We start from the raw sequence: 23,926 nt of genomic DNA, 5'->3' as shown, positions 1-23,926 counted from the left end.
GTTGTGACGTCATGCGACGCGAACGGTTCGCAGTAGAAAGTTGACGCGTAGAGGGAATCATTGGTCGCTCAATCTTCGACCGGACGAGTAGTGTGTTTCCTTTAGTAAACTTGTATTCGTAGCTTGTTGACGATCGCGAGAGAAAAAATTTCATAGAAACTGCTAACGTGATTACAGTTTTAACCTTCTGCGACAGGATCAGGTTGTCATAAATTACCACAAGGGATGTATGTGTGCACGTAACAACTTTATTTTTCGTTTAAAGTAAGTAGATTTTAATTGCATTCTCGATAATGTTCTCCTAGAACTTCAATAGATACGTTCGCGCTGAAAACGCGTTCATGTGTATTATTGACTCATAAGGATGAAATGTCAAACGTCAGTAATCGCATGCAGCTGATATGTCAAGAAAAGAGGGATGACTACTTTGTTTACTTTTTACGGATACTGAATCGAAATTTGCGTGCTAGGTTGGCGAAAATGTAATCGTCAGATTAGAATGCTTTAACGGTGATTTTATCTTTATAAAACTGAAAATCGTGGTATGATGTGCATATATAATGATGTTGTTCAAGAATATTTATGCATGTTATTGATTTGATTGTTTTTCAGGCTTTGATCGGTACACTGAACTCAAGTTACCGAACACCATAAATAATTAGCTGAATGGAGTTTCCAAACTTCAAGATCTGATTTTTTATAAGATAGCAATTCCCACTATTAATAAAAGTAATGCAAATATGCTACTTGTTCTTCATGTATATTTGTTAAATTCATATTTGGTAAATGTATTACATTAATATTTTAGTTTACTTGTTCTAAAGTATAATTTTACATATAATGGTCAACGATTTTGGACGAATATTATTATTCAACAATAATTGACATAACAGTTAAGTACAATGAACCTGCTCTTATTAATAAGTGTTTTTACTTATATCGAATGAATATTTTGTAACTGTATTGAATTTCCATAAATTAGATATTCATTTAAAGGTTAGATGTTTCTTATATAAAATTTCCTTTCTTTATTTGTAAAATATATACATTTCCTCAAAAATATCGGTTGTTTTTGAAGATAATATGTTTATGTTTTGATAGTTTTGTTTCTTCCTTTATGAATATATATTTCTGATATTTTTTCAGGAATATTTTAATCTTTTCTAATATGATACACGTATCAGGAATGAAGATTTTGCTACTTTAATCGTAAAATAAAGCCTCTTAAAAATTGCATCCAGCATCTGTGAAATATCTTCATGTATCCTATCAGTGGAGTAGCGAGCATAACTGGCGCCCCCCCCCCTCTTCGAAAAAAACAGTGATATGGTGAAAATCTTGTTTGGAGACCATTTGGCGTCCTTCTCCGAGCGGCGCTCGAAGCATCATACACCCCTTTCCCCCTTCTTTACGCCACTGGTGCCTATGTCCCGTATTTTACTGCTTAGTCCCTTACTAATGTCTAATAAATGTCTAGTAATCATGTCTATTAAAGCTATACGAGCTTAATCCTAGTATACGGTACACACAGGGTTTGGTGATATGATGGTTAGCTGTAAACGGCTCATTTTGGTGTTAAAGGCCGTACTGTATACCAGGAATACGAATACGTATTTGCCATTCCAATTCACAATGTGAATGTGGGCAAAATATTTTAAATAGTCTGATGAAGTAGTCGACGATATTACTAAATAGTCGGACGAAAGAAATCGGTTGTAAATTGAGACAAATCAAGCAATTTAGATTTTTCATTATAATTTTAAAATGATACGTGCCCAATTTGATAATGATATGATATAAGAAAGTTATATAATTAAGAAACTAAGATCAACTTTATAATGTGTCTTGGCTAAAAAGGGTTAGTCTAGCATCTTTTTTATTATTCTACGTATTCATTTTCTTAGATCGCTTAAACTTAATTGAGTTTTTATCAATGAAGTTTAGAGTAAAATAAACTGTTACGTAGCCTCTTTTTTTTTTATGGTTTATAATATAAAAATAACGCGGGCTATATGTATAAAATTTTCAAAACATACAGTGTCAAGGAATAGGGTGTTTTTGTTTCCGCCGTCTTTTTCTTCCGATGAGGTTGGATTCCCTTCCTGATTTTTCCATTCTGTTGCCCTTGGTTGTAAGCATAGTTTACTTCGCGAAAACAGGTTTCTGAAGTTGGAACTGCGATTAATTTTGTTTGATGCGATTTATTGATTTCTTTTAGAAAATAACAATCATATTAAAAATGGTACATTTGAAAAATCTGTCGTTTAAATAATAATATATATTTTTATATAAATAAATAAAAAATATCCTCCTTTTTATCCATTATTTTGTGAAATCTGGATTAATTTTTAGTCCAAAGGGACAATTTGCCCTGAAGGACTATTATTTTCGTTTTGGCATTTTGCGTTGGTTCACTATAAATCTCACTATAAATCTCCGATTCACTTTTGAAATTGTTGCCACCAAATGTTATCGCCTGTATTATAATTAAAGAAATTGAATAAGGAAGAATCTGCATAAATGTGTGTTTCTCACATAGTAAAACAACGGTACCTAGAGCCATCCATTTTTGAGTAATGTAACTTTCCACCCAAATTTGGAATTTGTTTTATTATCGATTTCATATTTTGTAAAACTTTAACGAATTTTTGATTAATAAACTCAACGATTTAAAATCGGGCAATGGCAACACTCTACGGGGAGGGGGAAGAAAAACCTTTTTATTTTCAGCGCGCGGAACTGTGTATCGGAAATTCTAAAGATATGATCATTTTAAAACTATTTTGCGATATTGCTGTTGAACTGAATTTTATGGTTTAAGTGCGAAGTTCGTGATATTTAATAAATAAAGGTAACACACAAAACGTTAAAAAAAGCCTCTTTGGACGTAATTTAAAATCTGAAACCTTTCAGTTTTTTTTTTTTTTTAATTGTTAAATTTTTTTATTTGTAAATCAATGAAATTTTTCCGTCTTGCGATTTTATATTGAGTATTTGTTATTTCACTTATAAAAGATTAATGAGGGAAGGTGACTTAGTAGCTGAAGCATTAGACTTACTATATGCTATGTAATTTCTATAGATTTTTTTTTTTTTTGGAGGGGGAGAAAGGAAAGGAAGAAGAAAGAAATACATTAGGCTGTGTTGTTATTGTATGGCTTATTGGCAGTGATTCTGAGACTGGAATACCGATATGTCGCCCGGATAAGAACCCGTGTATTTAGGGTTACGAGGATGAATAACACTGAAAAAGGCGTAAAAGTGACATGTTAGGTGTGGGGGGGGGAATTGAAGAATTTTTTTTTATATGAGAATGCTATGAGGAGCAACGGAGTGGATTTTGTTGCTGAAGAGAAAAACCGGTTTACCAGCTTATTGTGGTGTTTTGATGTTTTGAAATAGCGGAGAACTGTTCCTTAACGTTGAGGATCCCATTATTGAACGTTATTAATTGTTTAATTTATAAATTTAAAGGAACTGTAATCAGTTCTGTATCAGTAGTAAATATTTTCTGCTAAGGGTGTAATTGAAGGAAATAGCCGAAAGGTTATGCAAATCAATAAAGTTTGGGAACTGCTAATGTGGCCAGTTTGTAATCGACACATGTCATAGTCTCCTATATTCGTACATTGAAGTTGCATAGTTAAAAATTACCGGAGTCAGAAATTTTGAACGCAAGGCTTGTTTTTCTTAGGCAGGTCACTGGCTTAAAGATTATGTTGACGCCACAAACTGCATAATTCTTTGTTTTTACAATATTTAGAAATGCATTCTGGAATCAAAAGTACGGTTATTTCAAGATTGTTTTTCTGTTGTTTGTAGTTTTAAGATGAAATTAAATTTTTGATATCAACAAAAGTAATTACTAAGTTCTCATTACTAGTGACCGAGGACCGTTGAAAATAGTACGGTTATGGGTTCGGTTCTCTTTTAAACTGGCTCGTTATGTGGATTTTCGTGGCTTCTCCCTTGTGTAACTTTAATACGAACCTTAATACGAACAAGCTTCCTCCATACAGACATCTTGTATTTAGGCAGATAACTGTCGTACGTTCTTCATAATAGATTAAGTAAACAATCATGAGTACTTGAAATTTTTCGTCTAGCTCACCTGCCTTAACATGTTTCTGTTGTAACAGTATCAATAAGAATTTATCATGCATTTGCTGTGGATTTAAGATGTTTCCATGGAAGAGGGAGGAGGATATTTCTGTTAGTTGATGTTAACTGCTATTACGGATAAACTGTTTTTATAATACAATTTCGTTTTTAAGACACGGAAAATGTTACTGAAAAAACTCACAGAAATAATAACAACAGCGCAAATTGGCCCATATAACAAACATTTTGAACTCAAGGGCTATATCTGAAAGATTTCTGAGTGTATTTAAATGACATAGTTCGATGCTGTTTAAAACTATTTTTAAAGCCTTCATTTGGGTCCTTAGCAATTTTAATTGAGCAGTCGCAAACGAGTTGACCGTGTGAGTTATTTTCCTGTTTCCACCGTGCAGTATAAATACGAGACGGTTTCCTTTAGAAGATCTTCCAGAAAGGCATGCCTGCCTAAGCAGACGGTCCTAGTGCTTTTGTGAAAACAAATAATATATCTAGTGCAGTCTCTTACTAAAATTATCGTGCCCTGCCTGTAATCGCGAAGAAATTATAGAAAAAAGCGCTATTTTTTAAATAAAGAATCCTTAATATTATCGATTTTTTTCAGATAAGTTCTTGAAGGAGGGCAATGAATTTATTTGCGGCTAGATAGTGATTTATCACTATCAAACACGAGTAGTGACTGAGTAAAGTCTCATTATCTCGTTCTGATAAGCATTTTCTGTTTCACTGGCATTAAATGAAATGTGTGCGTAAAGATAATTTTGTAATTCACAGTTTCCCGAAAGCTTAATATTTAAAAAAAAAAAAAAAAAAAAAAAAAAAAAAAAAAAAAAATCATTCTTATAAATTAAATGCTATGTAGTTAAGTGAGTGATTTTTCATCCTGCTATATATTGTAGATAGAGGCACGCGATTGGCACTTTAATTCTATCTAAAATAATAATTTCTGTAAATTTAAAGTGTTAGCAATCTGTGGTTAGATTTTCTGAAATGAAATGCGAGACTGAAATGGCAGCAAAATTCTAGTTTCCTCGTTGTTTTTCGAATGTGCGAATAAAAAAATTCTGCAAAATATTTTCCGAGCATTTGAAATTTCCGCATACCGAATGTCACATTTCGTCATTTTGTTGTATTATTTAATCACGTCATGAACATACGTTTTGTAATAGGTTTCTTTAATGAAGCATATCCGTATTGCTTGAGTTAAGAATCAGGCGGAAGATCCTTTTTCCTTTTGTTTTGTGAAGAAGATTATTACCTGCGGAAAGATCTAATGTACCACAGGATACACATTTTTAAAATCTCAAGTCGTTAGCAATCATATATATATAGCTTAATACTGTTCTTGGAATGCAAGTAATCTTATGAGTATATTATCTGTCCATAAGATTTGGTGTAAATTCATAATTTCTTATAAAATGTTTGAAAAAATTTAAATATTCTAAATGTGATTTGGTGAAGCATCAAATGAGGTTTGAAGGTTGCGGTAGATCACAAGCAGCCGAGGAGTAAGAGTATTGAACATTAGTAATTCAGCCGGAATTCAAATCTTGGCTGATGCGCAGACAGTATGGGTTAGGCTAAGTTATTTGAATATGGCAAAGCACATGAAGGCCATCTGACTAAAAGAAATAATGTCTTTGTGGAGGACTTAGTAAGAGAAACTCATTTTCTAACGTTACGCGTAGGGAAAACAAAGCAGTTAGCCATTTTGCTTGGGCTCGAATATTGATCGAACTACCAGTATTCAGCGCTCGTGCCGTCTTGGCCTCTGTTGGGAGCCTGACTGCATGGGTTAGGTTAGGTTATTCAATTACGGCAGAGCCTCGAGGGCTATCTGCTAAGGGGAGGGATGCCTTCGTGGAGGACTTTCTTAGAGAAACTGGCTCGTATACACGTTACACATGGGGAAAACCACGAAAACACCCATGCTGCCAGCCCGTTCGCGGGATTCGAACCTCGGACCGGACTACCAGTGTTCAGCGACTTTACCGCTCAGCCGCTGGTGGGCCCGTGACTGCATGTGAGTTTTCGTCATATGTAAAGTCAATAGAAGCCATTTTTCCTTAAAAATTTCTCTCATTTCCTGTGACAGATAGCCTTCTTGTGCTTATCAGAAACCAAATAACATCGTGCTGTCGTAATCAATATAACCTTTTAAAATTGCGTCAAAAGCCCGTTTTGAATCACTAATTCTACTTTCATTTAAGTAAAAGCTTCGTTAAATTGCGCCACCATAGCCAACTAGATGGCTTGCTTGCTGAACACTGATCGTTTGTTTTAGAATCTATGCTAGTGAACGAATTGGCTGTTTGAGGTTTACGTTTTCTTTTGTATAGTATGAACATTAACTGATTTCGCTTAGGAAGCCCTCCTTGAAGGAGCTACTTTGACGCCACATAGCGCGCTTCCTAAAATAATTAACCGATTAAAGATCATTAAACTGTCAGTAAGAATAAGTTTTATGTTCATGAAAATTGAGAATATAATTTTTTATATTGCATGAAAGTCCATACAAATTATTATATCATGTAAGAAATTAAATAAAAATGGTAACTGCGAAATTATTTAGATGAGCCTGGGCAAAAATAACCACTCGAAAATTCAGGAGGGTTTAAAACTTTTATAAGTAGTTGAGCATAATAAATGGCATATGAATTTTCCTCCTGGTTTATCAGTCTTCTTGCGTAATTAAAAATATTAAGACTTTGGACGTTTTCTATATAACAGTTATTGGATATCCTGGCACTTAAAATCGGTATCCTAAGCTCAAAATGTAGGAATGTATTTAATTCTCTGAAAGGTGTAGAGTTTAATTTCAAATGGAGTTATAGAAATCATCACTTAATTCATTCATATTATTTTGCTTATGCTGTGTCTTATGTAATGTAACTTTATTGAATGCGTATGGTGCAGAAAAACTCGGCGAAATCAGGAGTGGAGGAACTTCCCAGGTTATTGAGTCGTTCAGCTGACTGGCATTTTTTTCTGATCTGTAATTCCACACTAGGCTTTGTACTTGGCTAACGTACGTTGATTTGTCATCGAGGCGTGAAATAACTGCTGCTCTCTCACTGTCGAGAATTACCCTTTCAGAAGCAAGTTTAAAAACTGCCAAATCCTGTTTATAAAAAATGAGCGAAAACTTTGAGATTTATATGTCATGTGACTTGAATGTCTTGAGAGTCCTTGTCAACTCACGTGCTCGTTGACATGTTGACATACTAAAGTCTTTAGAATTTAAGAGTTCAGAGTTTCAAAAACTGGTATTGAAAATACGCAGGCGGAAACTCAAATGCAGACGGAGCAGTTACGTTGACCTGGCGCAGCTAGTCTAACCAACCGCAATGAAGTGCTCTTCCAGGATGTAGTTGCTCGTCATCGCGCCGCTGAATTCATTATTCTTGGAAATGTATTGTTTCGGTTAATTATTTGCAAAATGTTACTTCGAATGATCCCTTTTAATGTGTGAGTTAGTTTGTTTACCGGATATAAATTATTTCGTCATTGGAGTTTGCAGTAACAACAGAAGTTTTTCACGCGTATTATTGAATTATTTTCATGAAAGGTGTTAGTTTGTTTTAAAAACACCTTTTGAAATGAGGAAAAGTTTTGTAAATGCAGTCGTTTTAGCCTACTAGTTAGACAGAGCAATTTTTTTAATTATTATTATTATTATTATTATTATTATCGACATTTGGTTTGCTTGTTTAATAGGATACGGTAAAGTCCCACAAGGGTAGAGGTGCTTTCCTGGAGGACCTTCCTAAGGGGAGCTTACTCCCATTTTACAGTTTCACATGTCAAAAATCGATGAACAAAATGTAATGTAACTTTATTGAATTACAAAAGCTCCTTTCTCAGGAATTCGAACGTGGTCGAACTATCGGTTCACTCACATGGCCGCTGATAAAGCATTTAAGGGGGGAGGGGAGATTAAAAATTTCCCCCATCATATTACGGAGAGAATACATATTACCTTTCGGAGTTTTCTGGGCCACCGTACTATTTATGCAATTTTCCCATTTCTGCTCCTGAATTACATATTTTTCTGATGTGGAGGTACACTGCGCCGGGGGGGGGGAAGAGAGAGAGGACAGTTCGATATCTCCTGTTCTACTAGTCCGATGGATGAAATTCAAATTGTGTTTTTCATGTCTCAAAAGCGCTGCGTAGGATATGTATTAAACTTATATATAGCATGGTTGTAATATAGGTACTTAGACGTAAAATCGGACTTTTTCTGAAATAACATGCCAGTTCTTTTCCATATTTCGATTAACACAAATTAGAACTAAATATTAAATTTCGTAAAATTTTGCAAGCAAATTTATGGAGAAATTAAAAAAATTATTTTGGCGTATTTTTTCAGTTTGCGCCAAGAATAATTCTCTTTTCGAAATTCTTAATATATCGCAACCTATTTTCCTTTTCATTTTTACACTGTGCATGACCGGAAAAAAAAGTCGCATCGTTCCTGCTTTCAAATAATTTCGAGAAAGTGCCTAAACCACATTTGATGTTATTATCGCCTTCAACAAATATGCCAAATTTCAAAATGCTCCAATATATAAATTTACGTATATCTTCGGAAATTTTCAATAAAAAATATTAATTTTTTGCAGGTATATTTAGAAATACATGTACTTTAAGATGATGGTAAACATTTTTATAGATTATAATACACATTTTTTTCAAAATAAAAATTTTAAAAATAAATCATAAGAAATGGGCGAATTTTATTTGGAATGAGCCTAAATTTCGAAATGTGAAAGGAAGAATCAAATTAGTTTAATAAAAAAATAAGAGATTAATAAATATATACCAAATTCAATTAACATTGAGGAGCTAAAATTTTTAGAGCTAATTTTTTAAAAACTACGCTTGCGATTTTTACAAAACTTGGCAGTTTGGCAGGATTTGAGTCGTAAAATCAAAATATGGAAAAATATTGGCAGGCCATTTCAGAAAAAATTCGATTTTGTGTCAAAATACCTATATTAGAACAGTACTATATATAAATCTAATATATATCCTAAGTCGCGCTTTCGAGACATGATGAAAAACGCAAGTTGAATTTCGTCAATCGGACTAGTAGAACGGAATATATAGAACTGTCTTTCCCCGGTATGTGCATGGTTTTGAACCATAGGCCACTCCGTAATTTATTTCCATTAGGTTACCCTCTGAAGGGAACCCGCCACCCTTAAAACAGTTATTCCATATATTAATCGAGTATTCACAGAGACTTTTTGCTTTTTTTCAGTCATCGAAAGTGTCATGACATAGTTAAAGTTGCAACTAATGACTTCACAGTCTGCCACGAAATGTATTGAGTAGTTACAGCTATATTTCACGCAACAAGACAATAAAGGTAATCCATGCGGATTGGATGTCTGTGTCCTGATTTTCTCCGGCGAGATCTTCGTTTAAACCTACCCCAAACTCAAGGTTGTGTTACTAATTTTATTAAGAAGCTTGTAAAGTGTTACATGAATCAAATGTTACATTATTAGACATTTCCAAAATACTTTTCATTTATTGTATAATTTATTTCATACTTAACGTTTTACTTTTCCCCCTTTTTTAAAAAATTATAAAAGAGATCCAGTAAGCGGATCACCCGCTTAGTGGGGCATAAATGCTACTTCCCCAAATTGAACAAGTTAACCATAATTCGCAGTATATGTTTTTAATCCCACTTTTCCTGGAATTTCGGATTCCCTTTCGGAAAGGGTTAAAACTTTTCATGTTGGATGTTTGAAAAGTCGTAGAGGGTTGCAGAATGTGATAAAACGTATTAATGAACTGCCATAAAGAGTAGTGTAATTAGTGTGATAAAAATAAAAATAAATTTTGAAACATTCTGCAAAATGACTCAATCAAAGATTAAGTGGAAGCGTTTTGACTACTTTCTTACAAGACGCAAAGTCCGAAGTCGTAGTACACTTCGGGATTTTAAGGGAAATGTTTGACGAATTGTTTTGCAACTGCGGCCTTGTAAATGGCGTGCCTGAATTCACATTTTCCAGTGAAAATTCCATGGTGAATGTATTTTAGGGAACCAACCATAAAATGATTCAAGAAAAAAGAAATATATTTTTAATCATTCTATATCATAAAAAATAAAAAAACGATTTGCAACTTTCTTAAAATATTTTACTTCTTATATACAATGTTCTTACGCATTTTCGTAAACGTAAGAAATATTATGTTAATGACAGTGTAAAGGCTTTTCATAAAAATTCCCCTTTTTTTAAATTTATTTTTAACGCTTTTTTTTTCCCTTTATAGTATGCAGAATTTTCAATTAAACTAAACAAAGTTCACTGAAAACCTGACAAAGCTCAAGAGAAACCTTAAAACTGAAATTTGAAACTGAATATTCGATGAAATATGATCATTTAAAGAAAATAATTTTTAATTGCGCATGCGCGAAATATATCAATGTTTTTCTTCGAATTTACGAGCCAAGTATGTACGGTAACTTATATAAATGTTCAAGGTCTATGTTGTGCAAATTCAGAAAAAAATATGTATTGAAATTACTTTTCAGAATTAGCTGGATAATAAAGACTTTTCCGCAAACTCTCATTTTCTTTGTCTAATATTTGTTTATTTTAATTTACTTCTTGTCACTTATATAGCATCACACACGTGTTTTTGCTCACTTACGTAATCTTGGCGTGGGTTACTTATGGCTGGTCGATAATCAAGAAAATGACAATTTCTGGAGATTCCTAATAGATAACAGCAAGATTGGATGCTGAGCATGACCAAATTCCGTGTAATGATGACACTTGTTTGTCCTAAGTAGTGAAATGCGATAATTGTGCAAAGGGATGTGATCGAAATTACCTGCCTAAAAATTTATTATAAAACATCAAAATAATCTAATATTAAAAAGCTTATAGCTATAAAAATATTACCAGTGTAATTTTTTAAAACGCCTTATTTTTTATACACTGATGACAAAATAAAATTTTAATGATAGGCTTATAACCATAAAAAATCGTAATATTGTCAGTATATTATTTTTAAGCATCTTATTTTTTTATGCTGATAAGCAATGTAAGATAATTTGAAAGATCTTTATGTCATGAAGATTATCGACACATTCAGCCAAAAATTACGATGTATCCTAATACAGCAAAAACACTGCAAATAATTCTTGAAAAAAAGTGTCTTCATATTAAAATTACCAGCTGTACGGACTTCGTTAACTGCTAATAATGTGCTTTTGATGATAATAAAGCTCTATACAAGTATACAAGCTGTATAAAATACTTCAGGAACTTCTAATTACGGAAGCAATATATAGGTAGACAGCGTTTTTCCAAACTGATTATCACTTGTGTTTTTCAACATTCCCTTGCCCATATTTATTAAAAAAATTAGTAATTATTTCAACGAAACTATCGTATTTGAAAAATTGTTGAAATATTAAATATAAGTCATTTGCATTAACTAGCATAAAGCAACTTGTTCTTTTAAGACCCAGTTTTAAGCGTAAAATTAGTTTCTTACTTTATGCATCTTGTTGAATTTCGTTAGTTTTTACAAGTTATCCTCCTCTCTCAAGAATTTTAAACTGTAATGTTTTTTTGCTTGTACCCATAGTTTTCCTCTGTAGACAGGATTTGGGTTTTAACTGCGAAACCATGGTTGCTGGAACTAAGCCTGTTGGTTACGTATCTTTCTTGGAACTAGGATGCGATCAAGCGTTTAATTTATTTACGGGAAAAGTTAATCTGCGCTTTAAATCGAGATTTAAGAGTGGTAGTTCGGGTTGGGGTGGGATGCGGCTTGAAATTTGCGTCACTGGCAGATTTGAGCTATCTTGTTTTATAACTTAACCACAGACAGATTTGGATTGTACTTTTTTATAAAATGCTATCTATATATATGGCTTCCGGACTTATAAGTTCCTGAAGTATTTTATAGAGCTAACATACGATACATGCTGATCAAAAGCACATTATTAGCAGTTTACGAAGTCGCTGCAGCTGGTAATTTTGATATTAAGACCCTTCTTTCGAGAATTATTTCCGGTGTTTTTCCTATATTAATATATAGCGTAATTTTTGTCTGAGCTCTTAATGTGTCGAATATTCATATGGTATTAAAATTAATTCATATGGTTCAAATTATTTTACATTGCTTATCAGCATAAAAAAGTAAAGCACTTAAAAATAATATACTGACAATAATAAGATTTGTTGGTACTTTTCTATTTTGCCGGCGCAAGCGATAAAGTCTCCAAAAAGGGTACAACCGATGCCAAACGGAATATGCTCGCTGGTAACCTTTTACGCCTCATTTTCAAAACAAATCGCAGCCATTTCTTATCAGATTGATTGTTTCTTTCAATACTGACATAGGAGCTTTACCAGATATTTCTATTTTATGCCTTAAGGACATTCGGGGTAATTAAGTCAATTGGGATGCAATCACACCGCTCACCCGAAGGCGAAAATATAGAAAAGGCAAAGTCAAGGGTTAAATTCATCCATTCTAACAAGAATGCACTAGCGAAGTAAAGCACTGCGGTTTTACATGATTTCTGAGTAAGCTATTCGTACGAATTGAAATAGTTCTTGCATTTACATTTGTATTCCCAATTGAGAAATTAACTTGAAATTAATGTAAATAATAACCGAGAGAATTAGATTTTTGTAGCGTAGTTTACGTGAGATCAGATCACTTGGGGTGACGTGATATGAACCGGCGAATCAGGATGGTGAACCATGAAAGCAAAGTACATTCTTAAATAAATGTCTTTTTACAAACGTATTGTCTTTATTTATGGATTTCTTATAAAATTTTTAACGATATTAAAATATTTATACCTTCAAAATAAAAAATTCTTAGAACTAACATTCGTTAACATTTTTTTATGATTTTTTATGATTGTTTTATGATTGTTTTATGATGTTCTCGCCAATAAAGCCTGCTTGGCGAGACTTGCGCCAGTGAAACGGAAAAGTACCGATTTGTTTTATAGTTATAAGTCTATTATTAGAATTATATTTTGTCATAGTAAGTTTAACAGTGTCATTGCAAGACTGCATTCTTTTATTATTTTTAAGTTTTATCTGAAAATTCATTCGTGAGGTTCTTTCGTAAAGAACAGTGTCTTACCTTGTCACCTGGTTTCTTCGCTTCCTGCATAACTCAAAACCGCTGATAGTACTATGTATTATCTCAACTACCCGAATAGAAGTCGCCAAACTCTAGCAACCATGCGCACAACAGATCTTTAGGTTATAAGGTTATTTCTCCTGCCTTCTTAGCATGCTTTCGTGGTACGCACGACGCGCATTCGAGAGGTCCGTGGTTTGATTTCCGGCGAGGGCATTGCTTATTTTTCATCTCTTCTGCTTTCAAAAAATACCTAATGTCTCTACAAGGTAATCATATCCATTGTAAGTTGCAATCTGATAATTCACCGAATCACCTTTTTCTTCTGTAATAAATCGCCAAACTGCGCCAGCATTGTTGCACTAATACATAAGTACCCGCTGGTGTTACTCTCAAAAATTCAAAGTAGTTCATGTCAGTAGTAAAATGATGATCCAGATCGATGTCGAAATTATGTGCTTTGCGTGTTGCCTAATCTCATCCTCCTGTATATCTTAGTGTTAATTAAAAAACAGTTCTTTTGCAACCGAAATTTAAACATGCCTAATATTTTCGCGCATGAAGCTGCAGAAGAATTATCAGTAAAGACATAAAGTAAGAAATTTAGAACTAGTTTTTCACAAAGACCAAAAATTGAAATTCATAATTAATAAATTTCAAATAATCCTGTAAATGCAACCAAGAATTTAAGAACGTTAAAACCAAAACTTTTCAAACAAGCAAAACCCAATTTCAAAAAAGTAAGAAAATTTAAAGAAAAATGAACAAAAATTGATTAATTATTAATTTTAATTTTTGGTCTTTGTGAAAAATTAGTTCTAAATTTTTTTTGTCTTCAATAGAGGTAAGCTATAATGGTATTTTATGCAGCACATAATGCAGCGTAATTTCTAAGTAATAATAGTACAGCATTTGTTATATAGTATTATTAAGTTGTAAACAACGATTGAATGTTTATCCTTCAGAATCGTTTTTTTGCCCCCTTGTCTTTCATAAATAGGAGCCAGGTTTCTGTTGAAATTTCTCCACGAAAACGTTCCTTCTTTCATGCAGGTAGCCTTTGGTAGATTCGACGTGTAATTGAACAACGAGCCAACCATTCGGAGTCCAAAAAAGAAGCTTTTCTTTCGATTATCTTAATGAAATGAATTAATAACTTTTTAACTTAATCGATTATTGCAGAACACACGAGGGTATATTTGCCTAAGATGCCTCCGTAGAGGACACTTTGTAAGAGACATTCGTTCGAACTAATACAGCATTAATAACTGAAATTGTATTACCATTGAGCCACTGGTAGCTTCATCAAGCTATTTATTATTTAAAGTAAAATTTGTTTGTGCTGATTATTTGTATTTACTTTATAAAGTTAAGATAAAAATGTTTAGTTATCTTGGAGTTTACCTGAGTACTGGATAAATGTCGCTTTTTAGAGTTTAGTATAAATTATGGCCAGAAAACTCACTCTCATCACTTTTCGCTATTTATTTTATTGAATAATAAAAAAGTGCATATAGCTAAGGTAAAGTAGAATCATCGATAGTTTTTCTTGAAAATATTAGCGTGCTGGACCATAAAAGGTCTGGGCAGGTGGAATCATGTGTGATAACCACCTTAGGCTTCAAAGGATTAAAGATGCTTCTGAGAAATTACGAGTACAATGTAATTAGTTTTCAGTATTTACCTTATTATCTTGAAAGTATGTTATTCCTTTGAGTTTTCGAAGAAGTGTAGTTTATGTTTTCATAGTTTGTGTTAATATATTTGATACGTTCGGCAATATGGAATTTAATTTTCTCGTTAAAAGATTTGAAGTTAAATGAATTCCTTATTCTTTTTGTAACAGTTCAACGGAAGGAAAAATTTAAATTGTTGCACTGTATGTGCATGCGAAGGAGGCGACACCATGGCCAATGCATATACTTAACTGGAAAGAATTCGGCGAATTCTGGCCTTTATTTAAATTTATTGTGCAAGATGCAATTCTGCTTCTCGCTAAAAATTTCTTAACTTCTTTGTTAAATTCTGCTAAAAATTGCGATTGTCAGATTACCTTTCTACTTTTCAGCATCTTTCAGTGGTTGGTATTAGTACATTGTATCTCTAAATTTATATCTATTTGATAGACATTTTATGCAAGAATCAAGCTTCGTCTTCTCTGTCGCTTAAATGAAGCTGTCACGGTTTCTGTGAAAAAATCCTCCTTTAAGGCTCCTTCCTTGTTGAAAGATGCTTCTAGTGAGCTGAAGTCCCCCCCCCCCAAAAAAGTAGATGTTGCATGAGGCTCTTATTTATTTTCCTGATACACAGTCCAGTCACATTAATGTGACCATCTGTCAAAAGCCAGAATAACCACCTTTCGCAGAGCGGACTGCTGCGAGACGTGCAGGAAGAGAGTCACATAGGTCCCTGAAGGTGTTCTCTGGGATGTTGAGCCATGCCGACTCTAATGCCGTGGCCAGCTGCGCTAGATTACGCGGTTGAGGATCCATGGCGCGAACAACTCGATCGAGATGGTCCCACAGATGCTCGATTGGGTTTAAGTCAGGTGAGTTTGCTGGCCAGGGGAGGACGGTAAACTCATCCTGGTGCTCTTCGAACCACGCACGTACACTGGCAGCTGTATGGCACCTCGCATTGTCCTGCTGGAAGATGCCATCATCCTGAGGAAAAACAATGCGCATGTAGGGGTGAACATGGTCCGCAAGGACAGATGCGTACTTGTATTGATCCATTGTGCCTTCCACAATGATCAGTGAACCTAGAGAATGCCAGGAAAACATTCCCCAGACCATAATGCTCCCGCCTCCAGCTTGGACCGTTCCGGCAATGGTTGCAGGGTGGTTCCTTTCAGAGGTTTCACGCCTTATACGCAAACGTCCATCTGTCCGATGGAGCATAAAACGCGATTCATCCGAAAACGCAACCTGTCGCCACTCAGTGGACGTCCAGCTGCTGTACTGGCGTGCAAATTCTAGCCTTCGCCGTCGATGAACAGCAGTCAGCATAGGTGCACGAACCAGGCGTCTGCTTCGGAGGCCCAGACGCAGCAATGTTCGCTGAATAGTACTTTGGGAGACACTTTTGGTAGCCCCTTGGTTCATTTTGGTGGTCAGTTGCTCAACGGTAGCCCGTCTATCTGCCCGAACGCATCTCCGCAACCGTCGTTCGCCTCTGTCATCTATGGCCCGTGGTGCACCACATTTGCCACTTCGCTAATTTTGGACAGTCCCATTTTGCCATGCACGGTACACTTTTACCACGGCGGCACGCGAACAGTTCACAAACTCAGCCGTTTCGGAAATGCTTCCACCCTTGGCCCGAAAGCCAATGATCATGCTCTTTTGGAAGTCGGATAAATCGCTTCGTTTCTGCATTACGCCAACGATTGAAATGTTTTCCGAAGCCCTCACACACCCTTTATATACGCTCAACTGCACTGTGCTGCCACCTGCCTTCTGTGATTGGTTATTTAACTCTGACATGGAAAGTACGTGGTGGTCACATTAATGTGACTGGACTGTGTATAAGAAGCTACATGAAACAATAGCTGTCCGAAGTGGGCTGTACCTATTTTATTAAGTCTTAAAGAATGCATTTATATATATTTCTGTAAATCTATGTTATTAATTAATTTATTTCTATTGATTTTTGAAGTAACCCGTTCGCAATGTCACATTAATTTTTGACGAAGGATTCATAATTACCGCTGATTCTGGGGACACGGATGAGAATTTGAAGCAGGGTAATGGGGCTCACGTAGAGCTTTTCGCTATACGGTAACGCATTCAAAAGTTCCGTTACCTGTCATAGAGGATTTTTTGCTTGGGAACTGACTTCACATTCACGTTGTAGGGTTATTACGTTTGTCAAAGCAGCAAACATGAAAAAATATGCAGCAGCCTTCCCGGTATTCGAACTCCAGATCTCCCGCTTACTAGCTAGACGTCTGCCTAGTTATTTTTTTAAATGCCTCCTCTTAGAAATATTATGAGGACAGTTACCCAAAAATCATGCAGCAGGCCTGTCGGATAAATGATTCATGTGCACTATCAACACTTTTTATCGTCTTAGCTTTACTTTTGTCTTATCCTTTTTATCGCCTACTTATCATAGTGATGATTGACAAATGATTTTTATTTCGATAATGTTTTATTTAAAAACATATGCGTCATTAGATGAGCATGTCCACTGCTGTAAATTAAAGGAAAATGCTTCTATGAGTCCTTGGAATATGCTTCTAGTTTAGACTTCAGTCGTTTGTGAGATTTAAAAGAAATCCAAATTTTTATACAATTTTAGTGTGCACCTTGCCATTTCGGCCACGTTAATTCATTCTACTTGCATTTTTCAGTTTTACTGTCTTCTGAAACCTGAAGAAAGTATGGTAATTTTATTGCCCCTTTCACTCTTTTTGCGCAATTTCATTCTCATTTTATTTTCTGTTCTTGCCGCGTTCTTTATAATAAAGACACTGAATCTCGGTCATTGAGAAACAGAGTTATACTATATTGTATTGTGGATTCTTCTGTATCATAAAGGATGCTGAATCTCAGTCATCTAGAATAGATTTATACTATATTGTGGATTCTTCTTTATCATAAAGGATGCTGAATCTCAATCATGTAGAATAGATTTATACTATATTGTGGATTCTTCTTTATCATAAAGGATGCTGAATCTCAGTCATGTAGAATAGAGTTATACTATATTGTGGATTCTTCTTTATCATAAAGGATACTGAATCTTGGTCATTTATTTTGTTCAAAATGCCTCTTCGTATTCCATTATGTCTCATCATACTTGGGCGCTCTAAATGGCTTTTCGCGCAGCTCCAGTGTAACACGCGTTCAATGATGGTGGGATTAATCTGATAACCGTTTTTTCGGCGTAAAAAGCAAGCTCCTGGATAAAAAGGTTCCGACTTTAAGACTTGTCAGTCTTACCAGTATTCTAACACTTGGTGATTAAGTTTTATAATTTTTTTAGTGGATCACACCGTACAAATTGTTTTAGCTCTTAATTTACTGGGTTGGGATTAAAAAGCCGTATTTGGGGGGGGGGAAGGTTTGTTTATTATGAACGTTGGAAAAATTCTGTCACAAGCCATCTGGTAAAACAAAACTAGGCCAAGTTACAAAGTGGAATGGGAAAGCGCTTGGAATAGCAGCTGTGAGGCAATGTTACACTTGTAACTTAATTAACTTAATTTCACTGTACATTTTTTTTAAATTGTCGAATTAACCTTGATTTTGTGTTAACCAGAGACTTGTGTGATATCAAGGAAATCAAGGGTTGAGTGTATTTATAAATTCCTCATAACTTGAATATTAAATTGGATTAAGAACCTAAAATATTTTGAATATATTCTTATTGTCGTTTTATAACAAAGTTCCACTGTAAGTTACCTATAATTTTTTTTTAATGTAGTACATGTTTTATATCAACATGTTTATTCGCTTTATCGAAAATGTTTTAATTCAATGTCAGTACCTTATTTTTCCACTTGACATTAAACAATCATTCATGTATATTATAGGTGCAGTTTCGATTTTCGCCTGTTCAGCAACGTTTTGTAATCTAGTTTTTTATATCTAAATGATTTTGATATTTTCCGGGCATGCTTGACCTATTTCCGGTTTTAGTTGAGGAGTACATGAACAAGATAAGTAACCATACGCCATGGCAACAAACTAATAACAACAAAGACGAATCAATGCTTACGTTTTTACGATTGAGGTCTTTGTACAGTGCCAGATTGTTTGACTGCTTTCTGATGCATTATATTGAATTGCAAAACATGCAGTTTGTTGCGATAACTTAAAGAAAAGTCTGGAGAAGCTAAAGTAAAAGCGATAAAAGTTTGGTTACTTCCTTATTTTAAATGATATGTATACCTATGGCTTCTTTCATTGAAAAGCGTTATCTTCATTCCAGTGAAGTAATCTTTTCATTGACTGCTTTCAATGATAATTATTATTATAATTTCAAGTCTGATGCAGCATGAAAATGTATTTTAATGGTAAGAAGTTTTAAAACATATTTGTAAGCAAGTACATGAGTTTAAATTGCAAACATTGTGGAATGTTGATTTAGTGTTTTAACATACAGTGGAATCGCGACAAATTATTTTTTCACTGTGTCGGTTATCTTTGTTGTTATAGAACTTACGTGACAGAATCCAAATTTTGCAAAACTTTTTTTTGAAAGGGAGTTCTGGGAAAAGTATTCATTTTAGATTAGGTTAAGCTGTGAATAATTTGAAAAATAAATAAAAACCTACCTATAAATTAGTTTTGGCGTCTTAATTCTTCTTTGGCATTTGCTTTAAGTTTTTTTATTGCCAATTTATTTGTAATTTTGGTTCGTTTATCGACCTTTTTATATCGAGTCTTTATCACAAGTTTTGCCGTTACTCCTCGAAATTTTAGAAATACACTGCCGTTACACACTGCTTTCAAGCAGTCGTTTCGGTAGTAGAGTTAGTTTTGAATGAATTAAAGCTTTTTTTTATTTAATTACTGTTATTAAATTTCATCGGGTCGGTTTCTTACAAATTCATCAAAAAAGAGTTTCAGAAAAATGACCAGATATGATAATGGCTGCTCCTTGACACATGTTATTGCTCTTTCCAGCTTCTTTTTATTTTCTGTTTGAATTATGCCGTGTTTACGATTTTTTTTTTTTTTTTTTTTTTTTTTTTTTTTTTTTTTTAAAGCTTTAGCTTTTTTTTTTACTGCTTCTAAAATTTTCTTATAGTCTTTTTATCGAGGGAAGGATAGAATAAATATGCTTGAGGAATCTATTACATTTGTCATTGTAGAAACTTATCTCTATTCTGTGTTTTACTGCGAAAGAATTTGTTTTATTCTTTCGATTCCTGGAGAGTGGGTGAATTTTTAAAATTGTTTAAACAGCTGAAGCAGAAATTACACACTTTTTTTTTTTTTTTTTTTGCTTTTGCAATTTGTGTTCATCTCTATAAATCCGTTTCCTTTTAATTTAATCAGCTAATTTTTCATAACTAGCCCCTCAAAAAATATTCCATTTCGTTGTGATGAATTTTAGGGTCGTTTTCCTACGTGTTTGGATTGGAAACTTCACTTTGGGTTACGAAAAACTAGTTCTAGCCTCCCAATGGAAGACATGGACATTATTCTTTGAAGTTAGGTACTTGGCGTTCTTGAGTCTTTTTGTACAGTTGGGTTTTTCAGTGTGGGGGACGGGGTTTCAGTGCGGTAAGTCTGTCAGCTAATAAAAGTTCTCAAAAAGGAGAATCCTATCTGGATCTAATGGTAAGTGTGAAACTATCTTATAAATATGAAAGCACATAAATTCACCTGGCTGCATGCTGTTCGTTAGGAGAAAGTATTAAATTAAGAATGAGGAGGCTCTTCAGGCTTGTATGCCTTCCCTACGTTGACCTCTAGAACTGAGCCACTCAAGAGGCCCGTTTCAGCGTCACATAGTTATGATTGCAGCCCTCACGGCGCCTCCAGAGTCGTTCGTGCGTGTAACCGATATTTTTCACTTGCCGTTTGTGTTGCAACGGTATTTGTTGTTGAGTGCTCCTAAAATTGAGTGGATGCTGTTATGTTTTAAGTTTATTTAAATTTAGTTGAATAATTCTACCGCAGTGTTGTAATTAAAAGTTCTTTATGTCCATGAAAGTTAGAAAGCGGGTTGTTCACATAACTTGCTAATTTTGGCCGGTTCGCTTTTTTTTTTAATTTTCTAAATTCAATGCCCGGAATTTATCGATTTAAAAATTTTTTTAAACTGTCAACTATTGCGATTTTGATAATTTTCTTTAATTAGTTTTAATTAAAATTTCAACCTAATACCTTTCGTACTAAACTTTCATCTGAATTATATTTTATATTGATCTTATTAAATTATTTTTATTAAATTTCATTTGATATCTGAGTTGTCTTAATCAAATGTAGACATTTGTAAATTTTTCTATGAAGATTCAAGCGATATTTAATCAGTTTGTATTTGCTTCCTTCAATGTGTGGTACGTTACTAAGTTTTATGTACAATGCTTATTTATTTTATTTTCATCTTATTTTGATAAAAAAAAAAAAAAAAAGCTTTCCTGCACTACTCGGCATTTTCTCAGTGTAAATGTGTCAGAAAATTAAAAAAATGAATTAGCCAAAGAACATAAAATTTAGGATATCCAATTAAAGGCTAATTTATTTTATATCATAACTGAATTACTGATAATTAAATAATGTAAACCGTGCATTATATAGTGAATTAAAATCAGTTTGGATTTTCTTTGAAATGGTGTCACCGTGCGTTGTAAAAAACTTGTTTTTTTTTTTTTTTTTTCTGTTTTCTCGCAAAAGTTTCCCTCGATTTTTAAGATTTCAAGGTTGGCAGCTGTGCCCCATCATTTGCGGAGAATATTTATCGAAAGTTTCATATGCGAGTGATAAATAACTGAAAGTTTAACGTGGTGCTACTTTATGGTAGAATAATATTATAGCATGGCTGCCTACTCTTCTATTTGATATTGCTGTTTTGAACAGCTCGCTTTGAGTATAAGAGTTCCGTATCTTGATATCTGTGGATTAATTTTAAAATTAGAACAGGCCCATAACAGTTGTTCAACGTAATACTGAATCTGAATACGATGTTCATGGTGTATTTTTTAATATTCTATTTTTTTTAATGGTAAAATCTTTTGAGATATGGAACTTTTAACTAAGCCGGTGTTTGGTTCAGTGGTGCTTCAACTGTGCTAAAGTAATTAATCAGCCAAACTTCAGATTCGTAAAATTTGGGGGAAAATGTACTAACTTAATCCAAATGAATAATCATGCACCCTTCGTACGATTTATATCTCGAAATTGATTATTATTATTATCATCCCCAAAAGGGCAGTTAGTCTTGAAATGCGATTTTGTATTGATTCACTTTAAATGTTGTCTACTGTTAATGCGTTGTTTCACTTTTCATTCGAGTCTTGCGTTTCGGCAAAATGTAAGATATTTATTTTTCAAATTTAATTTGCCTGTAATTGATTAACAAACGAAACTGTTTAAAAGAAATTGATTAGTTTTTATTATTTTTTAAATTTTAATCTGATTAATTTAAATAAAAAATGCGTTTAATTTATGATATATTTAATTAAAAATGTTAAATACTTTTCATAGAATTACGTTATATCCTTTTCACTTTTCAGATATGCTGAAGTTATGTAATCTTAGGGTAAAGATGTATTGTGTTTATAATGTCCTTCAAATGTCTAGTGTCCTTCAAATGTTTGTCTACGTATATATTTATATAGTATCCTATAAAATATTCATTCCCCTATTCCACCTGGGCCATCTCTGTTGATAAACCATAATAAATTATAAAAGTGGACTTTTAGGGGCTTAGTGAAATCTGAAGCTCTTCATAATTTTTTTATTTGGTGTGTGTGTGGGGGGGGGGAGTAAAAAAGTCTTTTCTTTTTAAATTTCAATATGATTTTCGTGAAGTTCATTACGGATCTGAAATGTGAATGCTTGTTGCAGTTCTCAGTCTTTCAATTAAGGCGGTGTTTAGTTATTTTGGAAAGTTTATATCTGCCTCATAATGCTGATCCTTGATCAGCAGTGAAAGGGACAAGGAGCGGTGAAAATTTAAGCATTGGTATCTTTATTCCCCGATCCTTGACTCTCGAGAAGAATTACATTTATAATGAAATTAATGGCAATTTGATTGGCGACAATGCCGCAGTACAAATTTGTTTTAAAAGCTCTTTAAAAACAGAAAATAAAATATAAACATTTCTTAAAATTTTGTTCATAATGAACAATAGTTTCACTGAGTTAATTTATAAGAATTTCTTTACTCCAAGAAAGAAATTTTTAATTTTAGATGGGAGTCAAAACCGTTTTTAGTTGTCTTCCCCAAACAGTGCCCAAAAGAATAATTTTTTTTAATCCTCTTTACATGGATCGTTCTACGATTTATTTATTTTGTAATTAACTTCTTTTTTAAAATAAAGTGAAATGTGTTTAAGACGGCCATCCATGGTTCCAGACGATTTTGGTCTTATACTGAGGGATTCGCTTCAGAGAATATAATTTCCAATGATATACCATTATGTAAGTGTTTATTTTCAGTAATGCTGGTGATGTTTGTGACGACTGTTTTAAAATGGAGGGTCGCCGTGAAGTGTTTCTCTGTAATTAAAATTCAACATTTGAATTTTAGGTAGGATTTTAATACCAAACAAAAAATCGAATAAAAAAGTCCTTCTTTGATTTAACAAAAGTGAAAGGTATGGTTATTAATATAAAATAGTTTAAGTAAAACTGTGAAACTGTGGAAAATCTGTTTTTATTTATTGCTTGTTGTTCTTGTCTTTCACTACCTTCTAAGTATTGGTAGAATTTTACCAGATGTTTCAGAGCTGCCTTTATGATTTCCTTTTTGAAGTTTCCCCGCTGATTATGGGACCATTTTCAATGGATGTTTTATTAACGATAAAATATTACGAGCACTTTTTTATTTTATGATATAATATAGTCCTTTTTTATGAGGAGCCACGAAACTTTCCCTCATCTATCTATACAGAAGTATCTCGTAACATTATCAAGGCTCTATCAAACTAGAAGGAAATGCTGCAAAAAGTGAGAGGAATTCGAAGATTAGAAACAAATGTTAT

The 23,926-nt window shown here is 33.6% G+C and overlaps 1 protein-coding gene across 3 annotated transcripts in view; it reads left to right on the top strand.

The window, feature by feature from the left end:
- LOC118184138 (uncharacterized) overlaps positions 1 to 23,926 on the top strand; it is a 265,451-nt gene that overhangs the window by 106,384 nt on the left and 135,141 nt on the right. Inside the window, exons 1-2 of one of the 3 annotated variants that reach the window (XM_085815945.1) lie at positions 57 to 264; positions 613 to 729. The exons of 1 other annotated variant lie outside the window; for it this stretch is intronic. The gene's annotated coding sequence lies outside the window, so the exon portion shown is untranslated. Of the gene's footprint in view, positions 1 to 56; positions 265 to 612; positions 730 to 23,926 lie in introns of those variants that run through there. One more of the 3 variants, XM_035353790.2, reaches the window with a different exon arrangement.

This window comes from Stegodyphus dumicola, chromosome 4 (genome assembly GCF_044657685.1).
Source record: "Stegodyphus dumicola isolate Sdum_Otavi_A_Nest chromosome 4, ASM4465768v1".
Taxonomy (NCBI): Eukaryota; Metazoa; Arthropoda; class Arachnida; order Araneae; family Eresidae; genus Stegodyphus; species Stegodyphus dumicola.
The sequence above is the reverse complement of the archived record's forward strand: the minus strand, read 5'-3'. Positions and strand labels throughout refer to the sequence as shown.